Source organism: Macadamia integrifolia, chromosome 3 (assembly GCF_013358625.1).
Source record: "Macadamia integrifolia cultivar HAES 741 chromosome 3, SCU_Mint_v3, whole genome shotgun sequence".
Taxonomy (NCBI): domain Eukaryota; kingdom Viridiplantae; phylum Streptophyta; class Magnoliopsida; order Proteales; family Proteaceae; genus Macadamia; species Macadamia integrifolia.
In genome coordinates this window covers 35,703,644-35,709,319 of record NC_056559.1, presented here as the reverse complement: position 1 = coordinate 35,709,319, position 5,676 = coordinate 35,703,644, and positions in this window count along the sequence as shown.

The following is a 5,676-nucleotide window of genomic DNA, read 5'->3' as shown; positions in this document are numbered from 1 at the left end:
TATAAGCCCACTGTTGTTGATGTTTAGAAGAAAGAATCTAGAATCTAATTGAATAGAAGACTTGAATGATTGATTTACGTTATATGATTTATTTTAACCAGATGGGCTAGATTAGTGCCACAAAAATGGTGAAATAGAGTCAATCAACGTTGTAGGGCTCGAAAAAAAGATTAAAAAAAAATTGGATTCATATGAAAAAGACCAATTAATTCATTCCAAAAACGAAAACGATTCTAGAAATCAAGCAAGGATTTTTATTTGATGCTAAAATCAAAATTTTTTGCGTGGATAAAGTGGTAATGTAACAAATAATATGCAATAATTAAATGCTTTATATACTTATATAGTAAGAGAATAATCTCATCTTTCTGCCATATATATATATATATATATATCACCTCACCTTCTTCAAACTACCATCATATTGGGTCGGATTTTGTGAAAAACGTGTAGATATGGATTATATTATTATTGTCTTGCCTTGGTTGTCCTTTGACTCCATTACATATGGGGCCCACAAATTTTCTTTTCCCACTTTTTTTTGCCCCCAAACAAATGGGGCCTTAGCACTAGTGTTAATGGAGAAAGAAGGCTACCTTGGCATTAAGGGAGAAAGAAGGCTACCAAGCTAGATAGCATATGCTAGTGTTTTGCTATATCTCTCTCTCCTTGCACGGTAGTGGGGTTGATATATCACTTCATAGGAGAGCAGAGAGAGATGGACAAAGGGAGTTGCTAGTGTATGCGGAATGTGATTATATATATGTATATATATATATATATATATATGCACTATCATACTATTATATAAAAGCGTGTATTCATGTTTCGTTGCAATTTTTTTTTACTATTTTACCCTTATTATTTATTTAAATACATTGTCTTCTACATTATCACTTTTCTTTATCTTTCTTATTTTTTTGGTACTTTTGTTTTTTTCTTTTTATAATTAAATATTTTTCTAAAAAATTATTTCTTTATTAGTGTAAAATATCACGCCCCCCTATACCAAAAAAATCTCACATCTCCCTTTTTTTACACACTCTCTCACTTTACTTTTCCGCCCTTTCTACCTAGGAAACTCACACGTTCTCTCTCTCTCTCTCCATTTCCTTTCAAACACTTCCCCTCCTCTCCCATGTTCTTATTTTTTTACTTTTGGTAAGACTCTCCTCTCTCACGCTCCACTCTCTGTTTTTGTGAAATTTCTTTTTTATTTATTCTCTCTCTTTATTCATCATCTCTCCGTCTATCTTTCCTCAATCTTTATCTTTCTATATTCACTCCCTCCCCCAATTACTTTCCTAACTAATCCTTACCCAATAAAAAAAAAAATCCTTTCCTAATTTCTTTTAGTTACCTTATTAATAAAAACTCTTTAAAAATCTTAGTTTCAAACTTTTGTTACAATATTGCAGCAACTAAGAGAATTAAGGTGAAACGAAATAGGGTGTTGAGAGGCTTGGAAGGACTCAAGCGGTTGTGAGCTCTTAGGCTATAGGTTTTTAATTTTTGTTTGTGTTTCGGTAGTTGAGTGATTTAGTTTATTTAATCTTATGTACGTCACCTCTACTTAATGTTCTTTTGATCTTTTGAAGACGGAATTGAAGCTCTAGCAAGAATAGAAGCTATCGGAGAGTTCCGATGAGAAACATTCGAATTTTCCCTCTCCTTGCATTATGTCCTCTTCCAATCCCACAAACATTGTGTTTCTCAATAATGGTGACCTTTTTACTAATCCTGTGATCATTACTGCCTATTAGGTTTGGAAAAAACTCAGTTCATACTCTGTCTCTACAAACTTGCTCTTAACATGTACTTTTTCTATAATTTGTTGGAAATCAAATAAGCTTCCTAACTCCCTTTCTCCACAATTTTCTCCTTCATATTTCTTTCTCTTCGAGTCTAAGGTCACACGAGCATTTTCGCTAGTATATATAAAAGAGAAAAAGGTCATGTGGTCGCACGGATTTTACTGTCTCATCCCTTAAATAAAAAATTCCATCCATGTTAATATCCCTGCACACGGGACCACGCAAATAGACAATGATCACTCCCCCATTTTATTAGTGTGTTACATTGAACAATAGTTTGAAAATCAGTCTAAAATTGAAAAGAAATCATACCAAATCATGCCAGACTCCTTTATCCTCCAACTAAAATAACAATCCATCGATTCAAATGACAAAGAACTGGTCAGAGAAAACTTGCGTCCAAAGAGGATGAAACAATTTTTTTCAGTCCACCACCACGAAAATTAAACAAATTGATATTTCAAAACTATGACTAACGGTCAACCCAATATTAGAGCCAGGTTATGACTAAAAGAATAAAAAAGATTAGCACCATCTTGTCTAAACCTTTTCCTAAAGCACAAGTCAATGGAGTTTCATGTAATTTGAGATAGCTAGCTAACTGTGTGCTATCTTCTTGCCTTATCACAAAATTTCTTTTCAAAAACTCTTTTTTGGTAAGAGTTATGATTTGGTTTCCAAATTGGAACTATATAATCAAATATTCACATAAAGTCATATCCTTCACAATAGAGGTATGATTTATTGCAATAGGATTCTCAATCCTACAAGGTGTAGATAAAAGACATCATTATTTTTTCTCATCTCACATAAAGAAACCTCATCCAATGGTCATAAATAAAATGTCTATGACCAATAATAAAGGTGCTACATATATTGGTTGGACTAATAGGAAAGGAGTAAGATTATACATATTTCACCAAAATGCCACAGGATTTGGATTTATGTTCAGTCTATATTATATACGTTCTTTCTCCTCGATATTCACCCAATTATGGTAATAGATTTCATGTTAAATATTTTTTTCGAATTTGAACAAATATTGTAAATCCAATGCACTGCTATAGTCAAGGAAACATCAGTCGTTGATGCATCAAAATTCACAGTGCGGAAGCATATCGATAGGGACCCCTCCTGTTAAAGGACTGTCCGTATACTATTTACGAGGATTTTATTTCAATTATATCGACAATAAACAACATAAAGTGTTCTCTAATGATCCGGTTTGATGTGTTCACAAGTTGTACACTCACATGTGCCCCAATTCACTATTCCTAGATATATAGTACGACGATCATATAAATGGTATATCTAATTCCACCTCTAGTCATGAAAATTTTTAGGCTAAAAGACCTATAAACTAGTAGCCTCAATAATAATAAATCATGCCAAATAGTTGAATAAATTAAACAATTTTAATTTTAATATTCAGGTTTGATGAACACACTTCCAACACCATCAACAATGCAAATAGTTCTCTTGCGTAAGTTTTAGTCATTTTAATTACCCAGGTCAAAAATTAGCAACCACCTTCGTAGTGCAGTCACCGCTTCTAGTAACCAAATTAAGAAATCGTCATGTGTGGTAATGGAGAGAGGTAAGTTTAACATGACATGTACTTATATATTTTTTATTTTATTTTTTATTTATTTATTTTTTAAGTTCAAGGGCCTATTAAGACATTACATAGTGGACCCACATAGGGCCAAGCACAGACCTACGGAGGAGTCAACAGGGATCCAAAGCGACACTTATTGGAAAACAAGAAAATTGGTGCAAACCAAATACAGATGCACTTGAGAGATTGATCAATGACTAATCCTCAGGTAAATACTCTACTAAGCATTGCAAATCGCCAGAACGAACTTATAGATAGGGATACAAAAGAAAGCAAAAGTACATTCCATGATCTATAAACAAAGAGTTCAGAAATATTATTAAAAAGCAAAAGTTAGGTGCAATAACATTCCCCAGAAAAATTAGAGACCATCAAGGAAGCCATGCACTTGTCTATATATTCTGTAGGGGATAATGTTCTCTGTGGTGGACAGATAGATTCTTTAGCTTACCTGAACCTACCTTCACGTGCCATATTTTTAAGAGGGGGAAGGATACAAGAGATGCTATTCCAAATTAAGCCAAGATCCTTTTTTAGGTTTAAAATTTAGAGAAGTAATAGTAGTATTGGGGAAATATTTTGCCTGTTTCGAAGCACTCAAGGGTATTTTTTTGTTAATCTCCAACCCAGCCTGAGTAGAAGGATCCTATTATTTATAAAACTCAACTTAAAACTCAACCGGCTTCCTAGGTTCTTAGGATGGCACATTTTTGGCCATGAAATTAGAGAAAGTTCCCTATGTTCATTTGTTTATCCACTATGAATTGAGCATTCATAGAGTCTAATTGATTACAAATGCTTTCTGGACACAAAAAAGTAAACATCAAATAAGTAGGAACAAAGCTTAGGATAGCAAATTAGCATGATGGAAAATAAATGTATCATCTGCAAACAACTAATGAGTGACTTCAAGGGATAGAACGAGCAATTTTGTATCCCCTAAATAACTTTAAATCCTCTATATACAGCCATGAGTGAGATAACCATTCCATTGCTAAAATATATAGGTATGGACTCAAAGGGAAACCTTGTCTAAGTCTCTACTTGGCTCAAAATGTTAACAGTTCTCCTCAAATTTTAATGGAGCAAGAAATAGATACAAAAGGTAATAGATCATATTACACCACTAATTAGAAAAGACTAAAAACTCAAATAATATGCTCAAATATACCTTCTTACAAGCCTTAGACATGTCAAGCTTAATGATACATATCCTTGTTTTTCATACAATGAATTATTTCATGTGCAATTATAATGTTACTAGAGATCTGCCTACCTTAAAAATATACTGAAAGGGTGAAATAATTCGTTCCAAAGAATCTTGTAATCATTTGGCAAGAAGTTTAGAAATAATGTTATAAGCTACTGTACGTACATTAACTTATAGGTAAAAATCCTCTTGAGAGATAGACTTCTCTGTGAATCTAGTGCATAGCACATTGGTTGCAACTTCTGCTTGTAGAATAGGCACCAAGTCTGTGGTTTAGGGATCCTGATCAAGCATACCACTTTTTTGCTTCAAACTATGAATTACATGTAATTTTCTTGTTTTTATTCTAAAAAAAAATAAAAAAATGTGGGTCCAAAGGTGTTATTTTTTTTTTTTCTGTTTTTGTTTAGGACACCCTTGTATGTGTATAGGCATCCCTATATACATCTCTATATACACACTATTTGCGTTAATAGAGTTCGTTTTTTGCAACTCTCTCTCTCTCTCTATCGAAATACTTCTCTGAAATGTATGTGCTTCACTTCTCTGTTGGAATCTCTAAACCATTTGGAAGAAACAAATGCGAAAACAATGTATTTATTCTCATAAGAATGTCTAATAAGGACAAAGGTAAACATATCAATGCTTGAATGGGAATGTGGGATGTAGCGCATTTGCATTTGGTCAGATTCTCTTAACAAGAAGCACATGAGAAAAAGTTTCGTACATTAAGGGTAAAGAGGTCATTTAATGAGATAGAAAAAAGAAAAAGAGCTAATGTACCTTCTTCATCCAAACACCAGTTTTGGTTGCAACGTGTGGAAAACCATTTGGGGCCTCAAAATCCATCCAAAATTCAAATTCAAAAGTTTCACATGGAAAATATTGAAATGAGGAACTCATATTCTCTTGAAATTAAGAAGACATGAAATGAATTGAAAAAAGAAAATTAGAACAAAAAAAATTAGAGTTGAGATCATTTGTCCTATATGCAAATAAAAATCGGGCAGACCTTTCTTGGAATAGAACATAAA